This window comes from Bombus bifarius, unplaced genomic scaffold (genome assembly GCF_011952205.1).
Source record: "Bombus bifarius isolate JDL3187 unplaced genomic scaffold, Bbif_JDL3187 scf7180000008297, whole genome shotgun sequence".
Taxonomy (NCBI): Eukaryota; Metazoa; Arthropoda; class Insecta; order Hymenoptera; family Apidae; genus Bombus; species Bombus bifarius.
Window position 1 is genome coordinate 156,753 of NW_022884576.1, and position 22,972 is coordinate 179,724.

At 35.7% G+C, this 22,972-nt stretch overlaps 1 protein-coding gene across 1 annotated transcript in view; it reads right to left on the reverse strand.

Annotated features, from left to right (window-relative positions):
* Nucleotides 1-22,972, reverse strand: part of LOC117212447 — a 401,448-nt gene that overhangs the window by 121,580 nt on the left and 256,896 nt on the right. The window lies entirely within an intron of this gene.

Consider the following 22,972-nt stretch of genomic DNA (forward strand, 5'->3'; position numbering starts at 1 on the left):
AAAATCTACAAAACGATAATAAAACCAATTTGGGGGACAGCAACAATGAGCCACATAAATAAACTAAAATCGTTACAATCGAAGATACTCAGAACAATAGTCAACGCTCCGAGGTATGTCAGAAACGAGGATATACGCAAAGACTTAAAAATACCAACGGTCACAGAAGAAATCAGCAGGTGCGCAGAAAAATACAAATACAGAACGGCAACACATCCAAACCAGCTGGCTGCTGAAGCGAGCAAAACTGTCATAGAAAGAAGACTAAGAAGATAACACCCCACTGACCTTATTAAAGGAATAAAATAGTCCAACTCCCACATGTGATATATTCAACATACACATGTTATTTAGCAATGGAGCTAGAATAATTTACCAAATGTCCAGCTGAACAAATTGTAAAGTACAAATTAAATAATAAAATCTATTTTTTTATAAAAAATATGAACGATAAATACCGAAAATCATCAACGACCGCGCTTTTCTCGCTGGAATTCGCTTTCATTTCTTTCTTTCATGTCTTTTATTTGTTCTTCGCGACGGTTCACACGCGCTAATCGCTAGCGTCGCCAGCTTTCTTATTTTTTTGCAAGGAGAAACGAACACGATGGATTCAATGGAGGGATTAAAAGGTTACGAGTGTGCTCGAGAGCATCGAAAAATAGAGATTCAGGGAAGAATTTCAGGAAAAATTGTGAAGGCACGAACGCGGAATTAAACGCTGTGGAAATTTTTTGTCCCGAATAAAGGTTGCTCTGACGTTCCTATGTTGAACCTCTCTGGTTTGGTACTCAACTTTTTTAAATCTCTTGTCACTGATACCGAACTTTTAACGATGTAAAGTTGCTGCTCTAAAAACTTCAAAGAAATCGTTACATCCGCGAATAATTGAAAATCTGGAGGAGCTTTAAAGAGAACGAGCAATGTATTACTTATATTCTGTATAAACTGTTTTGAAAGATGTAAAAGATATGGTATTAAATGATCAAAATCATAATATATACATAATATACAGGGTACATCGTGAATCAGCTTCCACAAGTTTTCAAACACTTCCAATATAGTAATCTGATAAAGAAATATTTGCGTTGGTTGCACTGCTTGCACCTTTAAAGTTATATAATAATCATAAAATCCTATAATCCCCGTATTTACGAGTGTTCATTATTATAGTACTTAATAAGCCAATAAAATTATTTACCATACTTAACCACTTTCTATATGTCGCTAATTACGATTGTAGTCGATGCAACTTACAACAATAACAAACAATAACATATAGATATCAATTAAGGCCCAACGAATCATCATCGTTCATGATAATGAACAAGTTAAACGCCGAACTGAGTTTCTACTTGATAAATTAAATTTTTTATACTTTTACAATGTGCAGACACACATATCGCGATACAACTTAAAACAGTAACAAACCATAACATATGGATATCAATTAAGGCCCAACGAATCATCATCGTTCATGATAATGAACAAGTTAAACGCCGAACTGAGTTTCTACTTGATAAATTAAATTTTTTATACTTTTTACAATGTGCAGACACACATATCGCGATGCAACTTAAAACAGTAACAAACCATAACATATAGATATCAATTAAGGCCCAACGAATCATCATCGTTCATGATAATGAACAAGTTAAACGCCGAACTGAGTTTCTACTTGATAAATTAAATTTTTTATACTTTTTACAATGTGCAGACACACATATCGCGATGCAACTTAAAACAGTAACAAACAATAACATATGGATATCACTTATGGCCCAGCGAATCATCATCGTTCATGATAATGAGCAAGTTAAACGCCGAACTGAGTTTCTACTTGATAAATTAAATTTTTTATACTTTTTACAATGTGCAAACACACATATCGCGATGCAACGTTCAAACTTTAAATACAACTATTTTCAAGGTTATTCTGTTTCGTTTATGGTCTATCGCAAAATTTACGAACCGCATAAATGAGTAAGAGAATTTTTGAATTCACAATTTCGTATCAGGACCGCAAACTTTTATTAATTCATCGTGATTCCTCGATCGAGTGTTTTTCCCTTTGGCGAAGAAGAATATCAAGGATTCTCGTCTTTCCGTCGATCATCAATTTTTAATCGCTCCTCCGCGAGACTTCGACAACTCTTCAGCGGATAACTGCGAAACTTTTCCAATACCCTTTACATCTTACGATACAGCGATAAATCATCGCTTTCTTCGGGAAAAAATTTGAGTGTTCGAGATACGGGATAAGAATTCAGAATAGTGTCATTTAGGATGATCGGAAAATCGTTTCGGCGGCGTAAGACGGAGTTACTAATTTCGCTAATAGCTGTGATCGTTTAACTTCCAGCGCAATCCTCGTAATTGCACATTGAAAGACGCTTTCGCAACCCTTTTAGTCTTCACGCGATACCATTCGAGAAAGAGACTGTGGTTTTAAAATCTATACGCTTTAAAGCGTTCTATTACTGGAATTTTGTTTGATTATCGGAGAAGAAGATCATAGTCGATTATAGTTTCTCAATTTAATTTGTGAAAGAATATAATTAAAAGGACTCGACGTTAGAAGAATAATGCGAGAGAGAAAACTTTTTATTGGTGGAAATTTTGGACGAAGTTAAACTTCGATAGAAAAGTCGGTGTGTATTGTTTAGACAAACAAGGATCTTATTCAACGGTTCTATCATAATTATTTCATTTTTATTAAAAGATTTCGATACGAGTATAATCATGTATTACCCTTCCAGCGAGATCATTGTAACATCATTATTGTACCTATATTGTGATTTTTAGCAACATCGTATGTTTAATATTATTCTGCTACTTGGATAGCTGCTATAAGAAATGAATAATAAAAGGTATATAGTAGAAAAATTTGGTTAATATATTCAATAATTATATCAATAAATGCAAGTAGAAAATGAAATTATTTTGAACAACATTAAAAAATAAAAATTCAGAAATATCTAAATTAATATGAGACATATGCCTTAGTAAATTGGTATTCGTCTAGAAGTAGAGTTTAAATAAAATATGAAATTCATAAAATAAAGATGTACTAAGAGGATTGAGAAATCGACGAGTTTCTATGGAACGTGTTAATAATGCGATACGTTCGATTTTCTCTTTCCTCTCTCTGGTAGCTACGATTATAACGAACATGTTCCATTAAGAGAACGAGACGACGAGGGTGAATTCTTACTTCGAGGCGTCGTTGATCGCGAACTTTCACGGAGTCGCTCGTGATTAACAATCCCAGCTTCGCAACGGAGTTGCTAGAAGTATCTTCTTTTTCTCTTCCTTGTCTTCTTTTTAAAGTAAGTGTCGTCGAGGTTTCTTGATTAATCGTAGCTGACGTGTTAGAGAAATGGAACACTGTCCAAGCTTGATTCTGCGGTTAGATAATATCTTTTTCTTTTTACTCTTCATTTCTCTTACCAACAGATTGCTACCTTTTTCAATTTCTTCCATTGAAGGATGAAATAGTTGGATTCAATTTCTTACTCTTGACAATCTCTTAAATAATGTTGCACACACGTAATCTTTTGAACACGATTGGTAACTGTTGGCCGTACTTGACATGTCCATTATTCTTAGTTAGGGTGTATTAGTAAGATGTCGACATGGACAAAGATCATTTATATTATTGTTCGAAACTATCTTCAATTATTTATAACTAGAGTGCAAATGTTTGTGAATATATTTAAAAGATATACGGATACGCATATATGTATATAACGTTTAAAAATATTAAAAATATATATATATCCAAAGCAAAGTAGATTTTGTATCATTTAGCAGGTAAAACAGAAATTTCTATTCGTAAAAATACGAACTTGTATAAATATCTGCAGTCTATTCATAACTTTCACATTAAAAATTTACAATATATAATTCATTGATTTCTCTGAGACGAAGAATAGGAAGAAGATGATGAATATTTTAGATACTTAAGAAATGATGGAAACAGATTATATTTGGAAGGCAATGATGAATAAAGATATTAGATATTCAAAAGAAGATGAATTATATACTACTACTATTGGATATGTATAAATTTATGCTATAAAATCGCCTCGCTTTTTAGCGTCCCCTGTGATTCATTCTTCTTTCTTGTGATTTGCATGTATTAGAACTATTTAAGAAAATATTGTTCTCCAATTGGGCAAAAATATCGTGTACAGAAAATATCCGTCCAATAACGTAAATTTTCCCATAAATCAAACTATAAATTTTAATTTGCAATTACTCAAAATCTTAGCATACTATAAATTTCGATTTTCCAATCTTTACAATAGTTAACATCTTAACAAATACAAGTTCCACTTCCCTTTGAAATACATCAATTTATAAATCGCTAATACTGCTTCTCATATGCTATAATGTTTGAAAAATACGTAATATCGAAAAGTACGAAAACATAAATAATATAAACCAGATCGAACAATGTCATCATCTCAGGAATTTGTGCAAACACTTTGTCACGAGAAACAATCGAGTTCGTAGATCTTGAATTCGATTCGTAGGCGTTTTCAGCGTCGAGACGGGACAAGATGGGGTGCGTCGTTTAACGTCCCTTAATCCGATCCCCTCAATCCTATTTGCCTATACGGCGGGAGCGACGAGTTTGTCGACTCGGTGTCGGCGGATGTTCACCGGCGGTCGGGAATGCACGTTAGAAACGTCTCGTCGCTAACGTCGTTTTAACGATTCATAAATTTTCAACATTCTGCTGCACACCGCCCCGCCGTGGCCAGCCAGTTCCAAAAGTTCCATGCGGGAAATCTGGGTCAGCCGGGCGCCGCGGCGAGCTTTACGATATATTCTGGGATTAACCAAGGATCGATTCTCGAACGCGTATACTTTAACACGTTGGATTACATTAACACGCTCAGCGAAATGAATAATTCACGCGTCCCCCCGTTTCACGCTCAATAACATTTGTACGCGCTCATTTGCTCGATAAACGAAAGAATTGCGCACATTCTTCTTTGTTTGGTCTGATTGATAAATTTCGAAATGATGGTTTTGTTTTAGATTTTTGTGAATCTTTCTGATCTTTGCTACCTTGATTCCTTTTTATATTCTATGTTTGAATTATATAGTGGATATATGTGTTTATATTCTATGTTTTAATATAGTGGAACTTTATTATATATTTAACTAATTTTATAACTCGTCACCTAACAGCATTTTGCGTATACGTATTTTAAAATTTTCTTCATTTTCTATATATAATAATATATATAATATTATACATTGTATATAATATATATAAAACTTTAAAATTTTCTTCATTTTATATACAATATATAATATACAGTATATAATATTATATATATTATTATATATATAAAATGAAGAAAATTTTAAAATACGTATACGTAGAATGCTATCGGGTGACAAGTTATTAAATTACTCAACTCAAGGAAACCCTTAGTAGGAAGGCAACCACATAGAATTTCAGATAACTTTTAATATACTAACAATAAGATGAGGTCACTACACAATATAATATATCTGTAATAACACTTGAAATTACCTGCATGTTAAATAAATAACAGTTATAGCACACGATCTTCAATTATAGCCAATGTTTATGCATTTACGTAGAATCGACATATGTAAAAAGATACAAACTATTAAAAGCGAAGCATTCACCATATTAACAGAATGAATTGCAACTTTTTGCTGTATATACATATAGAAATATGTATTAGAATCGAGACTAATACAACGATTATAAGAAACCACTATCTGACCATAATAGATAAAAGACATCGATCATCTAAGATTGATATGCTAAGGAATAAAGAGACTTTTGGAGGAAATAATTCCTCGCAAACGTCATCAATCATACTTTATTCGCGATTAATTTCGAAGAGAATCAACGAACGTGTCCAAAGAGTGTAAAAAGGCTGCAAGGGAACGAACAAATAACGTCTGAATTAAATTCTTAATTAAACAACCTTGGATTTCCAGTGCAGACTTCGGTGTCGCCGTTGGAAAGGGGGTGGATACACCCATGGAAGACGAGAGATTCTGGACTAAATTCACCCTGCGAAGAGTTCTAATTTTGCTGGCGGCGACCATACACGTGTAACAGTCTCCGCATCCCGCGTTTCGTGCAGGATAATAAATATATTGCGGTCGCTGGACCATGGAGAAAAGCTTTTTCTACCTATAATATCAACCTCGTGACGCAAGCCTACCTCTAAAAATCCACGAAAAAGCTGCAGTTTTTCCCCTTCGAAATTCGTACGTCGAATTTGTCCCGTGTTATTTCTCTTCGTGGATGAAGCTAACGACGACAAATATTCGCGTCCCTTTTTCATTAATCCGTACGAAGCTGCTATTTTGAACGTGGTTCACGTCGAAATATTAATCTGTCAATATAAGCGACAAATTATTCTTGTATTTCGACTTCCATCTCGAGATGACGATGCACTATTTCTACTGTTACTATTATAACAATTATAACGATGAAGCTCTTTTATTAGTTTTGGTAATATGCTAATTTCTGTCATACTTGTAGTGGTTCACGAAAGTATTTCAACTTATATATTGTACGTATTATTAAAACATTTTGAAATTTTATTAGCACTATAACTGGACGCGACGGCTATGACTGTGTTTGCAAAGTTTGAAACTAATCTGAAAACGTATATACATGTAGGAAATAATATAATGCTAGTAGGTTTGGTAACGGCATGAGTGTTACAATATCGTTTGATGCTCCGTCAATCTATGTTTACCGTCACTCACTATTCCCGTTACAATGGTTCTCTTTTTTCCACGCTGGCAACACTCCTTGACAACGCTGATAACACACACCCGATATCTCCCAGGCAATCCGTACACAATACTACACGATACTACACGATACTACACGATACTACACGATACTACACGATACTACACGATACTACACGATACTACACGATACTACACGATACTACACGATACAACACGATACTACACGATACTACACGACACTACACGACACTACACGATACTACATGACACTACACGACACTACACGATACTATACGACACTACACGATACTACACGATACTACACGATACTACACGATACTATACGATACTATACGATACTATACGATACTACACGATACTACACGATACTACATGACACTACACGACACTACACGATACTATACGACACTACACGATACTACACGATACTACACGATACTACACGATACTACACGATACTACACGATACTACACGATACTATACGATACTACACGATACTACATGACACTACACGACACTACACGATACTATACGACACTACACGATACTACACGATACTACACGATACTACACGATACTACACGATACTACACGATACTACATTCCTACATACATACACAAACGAATTTCAAAATGTTTCGTATGACACATATATTTAATATATAATATAACGGTTTCTATAAGTATTTAGATACTTCCGTGGCTAACTGTGTACACGTTTCTAGGTTGATCTTAAATTTTACTAATATAATCACTATAATTTTAGTTAGTGCGTTGCACGTATAATGACAAAAAAAAACAGTTGGAAACGCAGAAGGACTGATATAAAAAAATAATTGTTCCATCTAGAAGGAAGGAAACTGAACTTTGCTCGAGTTGCTGGCCGGAACGCAGCGTCTCCAGTGTCGAGTAAAAATTCTAAACGCGACTCGGCCGCAGTTCAATTTGCACTCCCGGTCCTCGCCATTGTTTGCGTTACACGCTCCCTAATTAAACGTGATATTTGAGTTCGTCCTTTGTGCCGAGTTTCATCTTACCAAGCTCCATGAGAAGGACGAAGGAGAAGGCTAGAGAAAACTAATTTCACCCGGTTACCCGACTCGACTGTTCGTAAACACTTATTTATTTTCAGAACCTTGTTCCGCGGAGTTTAACAAATATATAGCGGAGGTGAGCCGATTATATGAAATTTAATGTTTAAGTAAGACATTAAGAGGTTGAAGACTTCTAGAAAAAATCTGAGGTTTGTAGAAACTAACCTCGATTGTTTGAAATCCTGAAGAATATAGTGGAGAAGGAAGAGCAGAACGAAAAGAAAGAGAATGGAAAGAAGGATGATATAATATAGTATTTATTAATCACTATTCTTATGGTAAATTAATGGAATCTTTAATCCACTAGAATTTTATTAAATTTACCGAATATAATAGAATTTTATACTACTTATCGTATTTCATTTATTCATTATTATAGTGGTGGTGGATTAATATTGTATTACAGTGTTTTAGAATCTGCACTTGATGAAATAGAATTTTATACAGGAATTAGAAAGACAAAGAAGAAGACAAGGAGGAGAAAATGAAATGAAACTGAAGGGAGGAAAGGATTAGTCGAATGGAAAAAGAAATAAAGAGGAGGAAGAAGGAAGGGAAGCCTAATGGCTTAATAGCTTAATAGCATCTATCTTAGCTCCTGCTCATGTCAAGCCTCAAGCATGAGTGATCTTAATACCTGCCTAACCTACGAATTTCTGACTCTCTTAAGCTCCTATCAGTTTCTTAGTATTGAAACAATAAATTTTAGTTTACTACATCAATCATGTCTAGTCATTAGTGCAAATATTAAATCTTTCTGCAGAATTCACATTTCATCTGTAAGATTTAAAGGATTTTCTAAACTAACAGAAAGACTTCTGGTGTTAATACAATCAATGATATCTAACACGTTGACTGCCACGACACTCGTATTCGGGTGACAGCAAAGTTTCCGGTAGGGCCGCGTCACCCATATTCGGATGACGCTTATTCGACTACTTGCGAAGGACCGTCGTATTTGAAAACATATTCCAGAGGAAATAATAAAACTATCGAATTGTTATAAAAGTAATACGAAAATGGTTTATTAAAAAAATTATTTATGTAAAACTTTAAAGCTTTCTATACGTAGCTGAGGTTGGACACGACAATTTGGACAATAAGTTGTTGTTTTCTTTAAATTCTCTCGTGTCCTTGTTCGGTCCATTCGACGACCTTTATTTGCATAACATAGTTTGCATGCGCGTCTAATGCTTCTTCCGGAATCATTTTTCCGAAAGGCGATATTACACTGACTCCGTCGAAGACAAGGATTTTTTGTATTTTTAGACAACCCTAATAATTTTGCAACTAATAATTCTCCAAATATTCTAATATTTATATTCTTCCTTGTTTTGTAAACCGCCAAAGCGTTTACAACAGAAATTCCCAGAAGGAGTTGAATGCCAAGTTTTCTGTACCATTTGATTCCTTTTTTAATTGTGGTGGTATAAGAAACCATTTGGTCGGAATAATCTATACCACACTTTCCTTCGTTATATTCGACAACAGCTAGTGGTTTTAATGTTGCGAACAAACGAAACGAGAGATCATTCTTGAGACCACCACTTGAGCGACTCGCATTACTAAAATATCGATGGGAGTACCTAGCGAAGAACGCTTGGTACTGCGTGGCACGAGTGGTTTGACGGAGATTTCAGTGAAAACACGCGTGGCAGTCAACGTGTTAAGTAGCAAATATATATAGCGGTATATATAGTAAATAAAAAAATTACGTTTTTTAATAGATAATTTAAATTTAGAGACTGACAATTCCATAAAAAGGCGGTAATTACTAATTCATCGTTAATATGTACACCTGGATAAAATTCATATACTGTTCTTACTGTGACTACTATTAGCCACACATATTACCTCAAAAAAAGGAAATATCACATTCTACGAAGTTGCAGAACTCTTGATTATCAAGGAATGTACGGAACGGCCATTTTAATCAATTCCTCCCAGTCTCTTTCTGTGAACGTTGGAAACGAGGCGTGACTCACGAGACACTGGAGCCGGATGTCGTGCGGTCCCGGAAGTCTCACGGTAGTAAAGTGTCGGTCAGTATGTCCTGTTTTTGCCCAAGGGGGCCACGCTATGAAACGTCGGTTTTATTCGCTGCAACCGGTGGCCAGCGGCTTTCACAGGAGGATAAGACCACCGGAACCACAGTCAGCTGCAGATATTTCCAACTTCGGCTTCGCTGATAAGCTTATCTCTCCGTACCTTTCTGAAGAATACACCGTTTCGTTCGGTTACCCGCCCAAAATTTAACCACCAGTTTTGGGAAACTCATGCAGCATCAAGTGAACTTCGGTAAAATTATATAGTTAGTCTATATATATACATATGTAGATCGTTCCACGTTTGATCAATTCGGAAAAGGAAGATGGTAGAAATTAGCTGATTTTCAAAGCTTGCTATTAACGAAAGATTTTAGCAGGATATGTTCCTACACCTCCATCTCAAACTAGTTCGTAACAATATTTTTTAACCTTTGTTTCTCGTGTGATATAATTTTATCCTCTTTTAACTTTACTTATTAACTTATCCTTCCCTAAAGATGTAAACAAGCAACGTACTATAAATATACTATATACTATACTATAAATATATTAATCGATAAATATATTAATCGAATATATCTTTAGTAAAGTCTTTGGTGATCTTGAAATATATATCAAATAAATGGTAGCAATGGTTCGTTCTAAACAACTGGTTGACAAAATTTGCATAAACCATTTTTAACCCTTTATCCAACCTTTCTACTAGCCACGTATTTGCAAGCGGACAGCTTGTAGCTGTAGCATTTTCCCGTGCAAAATTTCCATATATAGGAGGCGCTATTAAACTTTCCTGCGCTGCGTGTATTTTAATAACAAGTTCCAGCATTGTCCTGGAGTGCAGCCACGCACTTATTTAAGTGGATAGCAGACAATGAAATCCATGTCACGAATGTAGATAAACTAGATAGTGTTATTATTATTATTTATTAAAATTACAATCAATTCTCGCGTTGAGAAATCCTCTAACTTAAATCTGCGGTGTGTACAAACTTAGTATTGAATGGAAGTCACAAGTGTCAAAAATTCAAATAGAGTGGCAAAATAAAAAATTAGCATATTCATACATTTTGAATCTGTTAATCTAACAAGGTGAATTAATTCGTCTGCAAAAGGTTATGAGTCTTTTTATAAAGAAGTTTAAATTCCTATATTGAGACATTGTACACGTCAGGTTTCATTTTAATTATCAATTCTTTATATTTACGCATCCCCTACTGTTTTGCCTATTATTTTATTTCTATTGAAAATAAAACATGATTAGTATAATACATAGCGTATTTACAATTGAAAATATTTAAAATCCACGACTAACAAAGTGAAATTTTAATTCTGTAATTAAAGCAATTAAAGAAATATCTAGTTACGGAACATTGGAATTAACAGATTAAATCAAGCTTTGAATAAAACAAAAATTAACGAAATACGTTTCATTTGCATTTCTCTACATTAATTTTAACAACTCGCCGAGTTCTTACACATGCAATGTTACTCTCGAAAACATCCCGGATGATTTTTTGTATGTTCTCATCTTACATGGGTAATGTTATTAAAAACAAGGAAAAAGGAAGAAACGTTATGTACATTAGTCCCTACAGGAGACTCGGTGTTTCGTTTAAACTGGTGAAATACAGGGAACGGTTTCCTTGTCGAGGATATGGCCTTTTCTCCCGTATTTTCAAAAATTCAAACGAGTCACCCATTTGTTTCGATTGCTATCGTGAGTCGCGATGTTTCTTTTCTCTTCCGCGCGAGTCCATGAAATTATTTGGTACAAGAATTATCGAATAATCATGGATAATTAAATTATATGTATATATACACACGTATATATACTTATATATACAATACTTATGAATAATTTCAAGAAAACGAAAATTTAAATTCCAAATGTAGAAAAAAGAAACAGAGGCGAAATCTAAACTGCGATCTTTCTTGCATAATAAATGGAAATAAGAATAAAAATATTCACAATAATACAATAACAATAATTTATATCAGCCAATATGTGACAATTTATTTGTAGAAGATTGAGTATGATGGTTATCGAAATAACGATGTAACTCGTTATTGGAACCGTCAAGTGTATTTAAAATAATAAATAGAGAAATAATTACAGGTAATGTCGTTAAGACGCTCGTACTAACAAATTCGCTAAGACAGTGTATAATCGCTCGTTGATAACTCGTAAATATTCTGTAGATACTCGTAGATACTGACTCGCTTGCGATCGCGTCCGTTTATTTATACTGGTCCAGGGAGAATCGGAAAATTCAAATTCGTCTTTGTTCGACGGTTGCACGTGGCGGCGACATTATTTGTCCGGAGTTTATTTATTATTACATTACGTGTTTCCTAACGATATTGATACTCCGAGGCAAAACAACAACATGATTTGAATTGTCCTCCAACTCATGTGCCGCTACATATTCAACGAAAAATCATTAAACGAAGTAAATATATACAAAAGAGGAAAACAATGCACAATGTTGAGTGAATACACTATTCCCAAATATTCATCGGAAACGTAACTACGATTATAAAACCTTATTCTTAGATCCAAATTCATTTCTGTACAGTTCCACATCGATCACCTGCCTCGACCGCAAAACGCTTAGATTTATAATAGCATATTCGTAGAATTATTCAGCAACATCGCAGTCGTTAAACTTGAAAGCACGACTCACGTGGCTTTTACTAGTACATTTACGCATAGACGAAAGAGAGAGAGAGACGGCTGGCGGGTGGACGCGTTCTCGCAAAGCCGCAAAACATTCGTCCTAGTGATGAAAGTCGGTCGGTTGCCGTTTGCAGGCTGATCCTCTAAAAAACAGCGAAAGTGGTGGTAGATTCGCGTTTAGAGTGACGTGATGGATTGCGTTCCCGCGCTGGCGAGCACTTTACGCCGAAACGCCAGAGAAATTCGTTTCGCCTTTCCTCAATCTATTTCGACCGAATCGGCACTCCTGTTTTTCATTGGTCCACTCGTGACCAGCAAAACGTTCGACCGAGAGATGTTCAACCGCCTTGATAGAGCTTAAGTCTCGTTCAAATTCGCTGAGTTACTTGATTTCGCGTCGCTTGAATTTCAAATAATTTGACTCTGCATTTCTGCTCGTATGAGTCAAGTTACTTTACACGTGGTCGCTTGAATTCGAGGAATCTGATTTCAAATAATGGATACGAATCATTCCAAATTGTTCGTACTTATGATCGATGTTGGATACCTGTTTTTATAAGGAGATTTAAAGTTACCACTTTGCTGGTATAGAAGCTGCTCAAAAAATAGGCTTCTTATTTATTTTATGAAAATGATTTTTATAAAAGAAATTTTATCTTCATATTTTACCTATTCAATATAAAAATTTCACTTCTTTTTCATGGATTTGTTGCATAATTCGATGTATTTTTAACACGTTGGTCGCCACGTCACCCATACCTATGTGACGGGTATACTTCCGTGGGTCCCGTCACCCAAGTATGGATGACGCTCTTCTTGTTCGAGTTAATTAAATACAGGATATTGTAATATCGGAAAATTAGGATATACATTTTTCCCCTATTACTTATAATTTATTAACACTGAATTAAATATACAAACATAAATTGGACAGAAAACGATGTTTGTTTAACTGAAACTAAATGCGATACTCGTATATATCTCAAATAACTTTACAACTTATTATTATTTGGCAACTCTCGTCACAACGAATCTAACACACACACACTCTCTCTCTCTCGCTAACAACTCTAACAACTCTACAACACTGACAACTCGATCAATTCTCTCAACTCTACTCTCCGATGTCTCGATCAACTCTTTCAACTCTACTCTTCGATGGAGAGATTTAAAGTTTATTGAGTCCAAGAATACAGTTTTAGGTACATATTCGCAATAAACGGTGAATTTTTGTAATGGTATGTTAGGCAAAGGTACCGATACGCGGCGGTACGACGTAGCCATGCTGTATTATGTGTCGGCGCTTTACATTTTTCGTTGTATAATACAATTTTTGGGTTTAAGTCGCTGGGGAGCGGAGCTTTTTTATGTATTTTCTTTTTTTTTTTCTACTCTTCGATGTCTCGAGCAACTCTGACTCTCGCAACACACACACTTTTCGACTCGCACACTCTGACCTTTCGGTCGTCCCACCTTGAAACACAAAACCGTCCTTCTGATCTAACGTTGTCTATTGTTTTTCTCACATCACTGTAAGAATTAGTTGACTTTAGTCACATAGGCGCTCTTAAATGTAAACGAACCATGTAAAGCGCCGACACATAATACAATGTAAAGCGCCGACATATAATACAGCATGGCTACGTCGTACCGCCGCGTATCGGTACCTTTGCCTAACATACCATTACAAAAATTCATGTTTATTGTGAATAATGTACTTAAATTCTGTATTTTCTGGACTCACTAAACTCCTTTGTAAAAAAAAAAAAAAAGTAAACGAACCACAGAAAGACGACGTACACGGTTTTTTCTAATTTCAACCGACCTCTGGTTCAAACTACTTTACGATATTACAATATACAACATAAAAATATTAAAAAACATATTATACCATACTTTTTATTAATTTATATCCTGGATAAAATATTATATTGTGCTATATCGCATGGTATTTGTTAAAACATTCCAAACACAATTGGAGTGATTTTGAACAATAGTTGTAGACTTCGTCATCACTACCTTCCTCACTTTCAAATATATTTTCATGCTGTTTATTGAACATTTTGAGGATGACAAAATTACTGATGTACGTCTCACAAGTATGCTTCATTGACTAAACGAAAGATCTGAGATATCTGTCATGAGATCCCTCGGAATACTCCAGCCGGAAAGCTTATCGCTTTCTCCACTTCAGAACTAAATAATCTTTTCTTTACAATGAATCGAAAGCGATAAACAATGAATTCCTGCTTGTCGCTCTATTTACGTTCTGCGTACCGGCGGTCGGATTTGTACCCCACAGGAAACTTTGCCGAATCACGCTGTGCGACCAACTTGTTAAATTCATTTAAAGTAGGTGAAGACAAGGAACGAAACTAGAAGCAACGTTATTGCTTAGCTTCGTAGTGAACTGTATATATTAAGTGGTACTACTCTAAAAAGGGCACAGGGGGTTGTGTGGATGGAGGTACAATCGACTCACGACCTTGTTTGAATACGTAGACTTTTTATTGGATTTACACTTACGATATGGCGAAAGAATGCGGTGTTCTTATTTACAATGATTAATGTTACCGAAATTCTTAATAAAGTATGCTCTAATCCTTTTATACCTTCAGCTGGTGACGCTGATGTGGGGCGACGCTGCACGGGGAATATTACGAAATGATATTCGCGGGACACTTTTTCGTGTAATGGACTTCGACCTGAATCAGTCGTCATCGATAGCAAATCAATGCTCAAGCCAGGCCTGCGTAAACGCGATGTAGTACAGGATGTACAGGATGTACAGGCTTACGTGTGTTCAATCACAGCTTGCTCCTCCGGCCTGTTCGAATTCTAAACAGTTATATTATCTAACAACTGTTGTTTCTTTCAAATCAAGAACTGGTTGAAGGTATATCAACTTCACTGAAAACTTGCAACATATCAAGCCAAAATTCCAAGATATTCGAAGTCAAATGACAAGATTAACGAGGTCAACCAGAGAAACTTGATCATTTCAAAACTAATTTCAAGTTGCTTGAAACTGATCAAATATTTTGACTAATCTAAACGAAACTTAAAATTCGCTCAATCGTTTATTACATTAACAATATCTACCAATTGGACAAACTCGTTATTTCAATTGACAATCAAGCGCCAGAATTTGGAAGTAAAATTTCTCGAAATAATAAATGAAAAAATTCAAGGGTATATAGAAAGTAAGAAGAAAAAAGAAAAGAAGTGCAGTATAGATGGAATATTCTACAACAATCTAAGAAGGGATTTTATCGTCGACCTGCAGTTCAGTCGGCCGATAGGGTTCAATTTTGCAGCCTCGAAATCGATCCGGTATTCTCGAACAATTCCGCAACGAGGCTCTCGATCTCGCTCGAGTACGATTATCAGCACGTTACACATTGAGACACATTGGATTAATATGGCGAGTCCCGGTGTTACACAATAGTTGGAGAGCTGGCTGTTCCTCTCAACCCATCCCTTCTGTCTCTGCCACTACCAATTACAGAAGCCCTAACCGGAAACTTAGGCACGCAGCCCTGACTGCTCTACTCCACCTATCTGTGGGTAACTTCGATAATGACGTTGCGAGCCCTCGTCGTCAGGAATTAGCAAAGTTTCCACTCGTTGCTCCAAGTTTTTCCTCCAACGTTTTTACGGCGAACGAATTTGTTCTTTCGTCGAGAACACGACACGTTCCTTTCACGTGGTTCCCCCTACGAAGTTGCATCTCGTTTCTTCTTACAGTTGTATACAGGGTGTCATAACAGGTCAAAATATGTGGAGGATATTTATAGGATTCAAGATATCGATTCTAAACATTAAAATGATGAAGGAGATGCAAGTGAAGAGATATCGTTGAAGGGTTACTTTTTCAAGTTACAAATAATTGATAAACAGTTAGAAATATGTACTGATACCAATGAATCAGTTGTCGAACTTTTCTATCGCACTGATTTCTTCGATAAATAATCTTCGATATGAATCTTCGATAAATAATCTTCGAAATGATCTTCGATAAATTGAAAAGTAGAGAAAAGTGATGATATTACAAACATTGTTCTTCAAATTTACTTTAGAATTTTACATTATTTATATCATCTTCTTGCGATGAATGAATTTATGGAAATAAATCACTTGTTTCCTCAAATATATCCCATATATTTTGTGACACTCTGTATACAGGATGGTTGGTAACTGGTGGTACAAGCGGAAAGGGGGTGATTCTACGCGAAAAAAGAAGTCGAAAATATAGAATAAAAATTTTTCGTTTGAGGCTTTGTTTTCGAGAAAATCGACTTTGAATTTTCGCTCGGTACGTGTGCACTTTATCGCGTCTAGTTATAACGGATCTCACTGTAGATCGTTGTCTCGATGGAAAAATTAAAAAAAAAAACTTTTTTCCGCTTGTACCACCAGTTACCAACCACCCTGTATAAAGCAGTTGATGATAAACCGAATAATTGGTTGGATTCTAAAGTGTTTCGTAGTGCCACAGAAACATCGTCGAGGCTAGTCAAGATGATACCCCGGGATCGTTCCATACTTGATTCGAGTCCCATGGGAAGAAGCGAAAACACACGATGATCGTCGACTTCCCAGTCACGTGTAAACTTAACGAGGAATCGAGTGGAATGATTTTAATGGACGAGCGGCTTGGATTAATAAACGACCGGCCTTGGACGATCACGGACTCGGAACGATCGCTCGGGGAATGTTAATTATGGCCGTTTGCTTCCAAAGACGCTTCGTTTAGGGTACTTAACCACTTAGCCATGTGATCCTAGATACTTCGTAGATGCACTTTTTCTCCTTCGTCTATTTACTTCTACAGCATCAAATTATGTATTAAGATCTTCAGCTAATTGTAAGATAAATTATATTGCATTTCTTTTCTTCATCACTGATAAATTTGTATGTTTTTTATTGTATATGTTGTTTTTTCGTCCAGATTTTTATTAAATTTCAATGTATATACTATTTAATTAGTTTACAGCTGACCCAATGACATTTAAATGAAACAAACGTGGACAATAAATAATTGTTAATTCATTACTTTCTTGTAACTCTCGCGAATGACTTGTACAAATTTTTCCTACATATTTTCTATCATCAAGAAATACATATTTCTGCCAGATTAATCGTTTCCCTGATAATTTATATCAGTGATCACATTTTGTGTGAAATCTGCATCATCTTTTGTATGAGATGCCTTAAAGATAATCAATAATATTGTTAATATTTCAAGGTTCTCAATGAAGGTACGGTTTGGCAATAAATGTTGATAATATTGATCCTTTCAGCTGAAAATCTTGAAATGAATACCAATGTAATACCAATGAATAAACTTTCAACCTAATTTTTGTACAAAAACCTTTTTCTTTATCTACACCCTAGTTATAAATTGTGCTATCTATTTTATCAACATTTTTATTAAATTATCGATTCTATATACCTTTAACTATAACAAACACTTATCTCTCTATTCCAAACACTTCAGAAAATCTTGTCGCTCCACGACACTACTTTCTACTGCTGCTAAGAGTACATAAAACATTTTACATGCTTTTATACTCATCTTCTAAATAATGCTACAACGAAGACCGATTTTTCGTTCGAAAATAGTTACAAAGGTAAATACACGAACATACAAACCTGGTTGTGTAATGGAACTCATCTATAAATTTTCTATCTGTACTGCGAATCTGAGAGGTCCGAGCGTTCGGCACGAACAAATGCCGCAGAAGATAGAAAGTTTATAAGACACCTAACCAAGGGAATAAAGATAAAAAGATGTACGTGATGGCCGTATGCGAGAATAAAAGCGGCTCCTATCGTTATTTTCCCCGACAAAAAGCCAGTTTCTGAAGGCAGTTCAATTGTTGGCTGCCGAGAACCCTGTCGATATCTGCCATAAAACACGCACGTGAGAAACTTTCAGTTCTTTCCTCCGCTTATTCCATCCGCCGTTCTTCGCTTCGTCAAACTTCGCTGCATGCATTCGCTGTGTTCCAATGGGACCCATGGTCATTCGTACATTTTCGATATATAATATTTATGAAAAGATTTGTATTAGGTTGGCATATATATATCGGGTTATCGTTAGAACTTAGGACGCGTAACTGTTCTTCGTTTGAATTAGCCATCGTTTCGTACAACAGAGATTATACTTACAGGTACAAAAATGATTTTTACAAAGTTTAACGAAGAACCATGGTGTTTAGACACGCAAGATGCAATTGACAATGTTCTTGGGTTCGATAACGAATGCACGATCAACGGGATAACTCTTTACTAAGCGTAGAATATTTTTAAGCATAAAATACTATTGCTGGGACGCTTGGTATAAACTGCTCTATGTGTAACTTTCCAAGGAGATCGCACGAATCACAAACTGATGAAAACTTTCCACGCTTTACGATTGCGTTCGTTTGTTTTATACTCGTTGGAAGCATCGAGAAAGTTCCAATCGCTGTTGCTAGGCAGTTTCTGCCTGAAGTTTGGTTATTAATACAACGTGTGTCCTATTATATTGGCACCTCCGAGGTAAAATCACACGTGGCTAGGCCCGTTCTTGAGGCCGTATGCCACCACAGCCACATTTCCAGGGAGAACCACACAACCACTCCACACCTCCGTTAGGTAAAACGTCCATCCCGTGACCGTGGCTACGTTCGGCGACCAGTTGTCACCTCGCTATCACAAATCTCGAACAATTACAATCAGATTGAATGACAACAATTGCTTAATTACGGTTATGACAGAATCTAGGCTAAAGCATTAAAGGATTTTCGCAAAATTTCAAAGGAACGGCTCCGGTTTCCTTTCATCTCTAACATATAAAAAATTCTTGTTCGATAGTTTTAATTTGAAAAGTCAATATCACTCATTAAATTTTGTCATCAATCGCATTACAGAAGTAGATTATTTATATATTCGATGATGAGAAGATTTATGATAAAAATGTTGAAATTTTATTACTGATTACGCCGGGTAATCGGAATATTCTTGTGATTTTCTTCTTCGTTGAAGTTTAATTTTATAAATCTTATAGTTAAAGTAAGTATAGCTCATAAAAAATAAGCAAATATTTGAGTATTTTTGAAATATAGCAGTTATACGTTCTCTGATTTGTAATAAAAAAATGTTCCCTGATTTGATATTGATGATTTGTAATTTAATTTAAAAAGGGAGAGGAGTGGAATTTTTTTTGTAGACATTAATTGTCATATTCCAAAAACTTCCATTAACTTCATCACTTTCCGCGAACATCCCCTACATCATGATAATTATCAGAATGAAATTAGAAAAGTTAACAGTTCCCATGCCGTTAAGAGAAAAGTTGACTAATCGAATAAATAGCTGGGTTCCACACACGTTCGCCTCCGACTTTTATCGAAATTAGAAAAAGTTAGCCCCGTCGTGGTTAACCTGGTGTTACAAAATTGAGGTTCTCGACTATCGTGGCTACGGGCGGCGTCGTCTTGTACCTAACCGAATATCTCCAACTTTCACCATCTTCTTCAGAAAAAGTCTAATAAAGTATCAATACACGAATTTAATAATCTATTCTCAGGACAAGGAAAGAACAGAAAAAAGTAACGAGTAACACGATAAATAAAATAACCCTGTCTTAAAATAAAAGTAAATATCCAGTCGTTCGGATAAATTCCAGCGAAGTTACGTGGCGTCGTTAATTACAAAATATAATTTACTCATAATTCTCAATGAGAATTGATTGTAAAAAGTCTACCACATAAAGAAAACAAAAAGAAAAAAATTATAGAATTCTATCATCATCCGAACCGATTATCCTAATCGCAGTGGAGATGTATCTAACATAAGTGTATATCGTGTACGAAAAAACGCACAAGCTTTTGGTTGTTACTCAACAAGATCGAAGGAAAAAGAATAACCAGATTGAATCCTTTCAGTGATTGCCCTGGAGCATTGCCGCGTCGCCTTCGCCATTTCAAAAACATTTCAACGAAGAATGGCGCTTTAAAGAGCCGCGTAAATACGCGGTTGGCCGATATAAATTTCTATTCGTCTCGATTGCAATGAACATTGCAGCCAGCTCTATGCCGGAGGATATCGTCTTGTGTCTCTTGGGTATCTACAGGTAATTTTACTCTAAAATCGATGCCCGGAAGTGAGTTTTGTCGTAGTTCGATTTTTAGACTATAAATAGGGAGCGAAAGAGATTTTCCCTTTTGCTAGAAGAATTTTTGGATTTTTAGAAAATTCATAGATTGGAGATTAGTTGGGGGAGGTGATCTTTTTAATTTTATTTTAATACATTAATTTTTCATAATACTTTTTGGTTGTATAAGACGAAATATGAGAACGTTTCGTCAAGTATCGAAATATTTATGAGTAGATATAAATTTATGGTTATTGGATTGCAGACTTTTACACATTTATGGGAAATTTGAAGGTGTAAAACTGCATGGATTACACATCGTATGAAAAAATATGGAAAATGACCAAAGTAGTACTCATTATAATTTACTAGGGGAACTTCCATTTCTTTAATAATGCATAAAAATATAAATTTTTGTATAGAATACTTTCTGCATTAAAGTAATTAATTATAATTTATTCTTATCAAATAAATGATCTGAAACTTTCAATTGCTACACAAATCTACGTCTAGAATAATAAAAATTTCAAGTTTCCGTGCAAATATTTCAACATCAAACGAAACATGTTCTATCAATATCCCGTAAAAAAGAAATGCTCAGTAAACTGAAAAATACTACCACTAAAAATACGTTAGTTCACTGTATTCTTATGGTTATTTTTTAACTAGTATACAGAATTATTTGGAAGTTTAGACCAGAGCCAATTCGGACCAACTTTCTGATTATAAGTTTCCAGGAGGAGAATGGAGCAGCAGCAGCGAGGAACGAAACCAGCAATTTCGTCGACCGAAAACACCTATTGTCCCCGGCCCTGTCTTATTTTATAATGCTCATCTACTCCCCCCCTCTACCCCAGTAACGTGTTGAAAGCTTCGTCCTGTATTTTCTGTTTTGCACTCGTTTACAATTAGGATCCGGCCGACGAGAAGCTCCGGCTGGCTGGCGTACCGAAAACGGTGCTTGTAATTTCAAGGCTTTAAGCAAGAGAGTGGATGGAGAAAGAGAAGCTTGGCGGGGAACGGGCGTATACCGTGCTCGGTATAATGAGCTCGTCAGATGAATTGGACTATTCTCGAGCGGCCTCGCGCGCTCTACTCTCTTCTCTTCCGTGAAAAGGAGCTGCCTCTTTAAGTAACGCCGCGTCTTATTTTCAAATTTTCCGGCTGCAGACACCCACTAATCAGTGTCTCATGGCAACCGCCAACCCGATTTTCGTGGCCACGTCAGCTCTTGTTTTAGATTTTTATCTTCTTTGCACGGTTACTGCCGGTGTCCCACTCAAAGCGAAGTGTCTTTATGGTCGAGTATTTTCAAGAAAGTAGCCTTAGCTCGTCTTAATGCTGGAATTGTTTGAGGATTGTCGATAAGCTTATTAACAGTTGGATGTAAGAAGAGTATAATATCGGTAAAGTTTATACTGTTTACTTTAATCTGAGGATTTTTCAGGGGTTCTTGACTCTATTGCAGCTTCCCAAAATCCATAAAACCTTTAATGATGGAATGGTAATAATTTTAGTAAGATGAATTAAGTTTGATATTTTACGCATTCTCTAACAAATTAAGGTAATGGACGATTTTCACTGTCATTTCACATATTTGTCTAAATTAATATTTAAATAATAGAAAAATAATTGCCACTACTTATGTGAGCCAAAGATTGAAACTTTTCCATCTAATTCTTTATCCACTCCCCTCCAACTTAATCTCAATTTGTTATTTAACATAACGTATCATTTCCTCATAAGCGGTTTTTTAAAAGACGAGGAAATATCTCCAGAATTCCTTTGGAGTTTCAGCGATGCTCGCAAAAAATGTCAAAGGACAAGTAGCGATGTCGAAAAACCGTCGGACGTCGGTTCCGCCGCGTTATAATATCACCGCGAAGATTTATCGCGGCTCTTTACAGTCGTTACGCGTAATGTGCTACTTAGCAGGTACCAATACTAGTTTAGTTCCGCCGCGAAGAGGAAACGAGCGTGGCAAGGATATTTTTCTTGCCAGCGCACGAACGTAAAAGCGGCGACGCGAACTGTGAGCAAACCTTTTATGCTTCATAAGCGCGAGACCAATGGAATTTATTGCACTCACCTATAAAGTTCGCCACACTTCGATGTCGACGACATTGCTATAAACGTGCAAATTACATACACTCCTTAGGTACTTTCCTTGAAACTTTTTTCACTGAAAGTCGATTTTCATTTTCCGAATAAAAAGCTGCC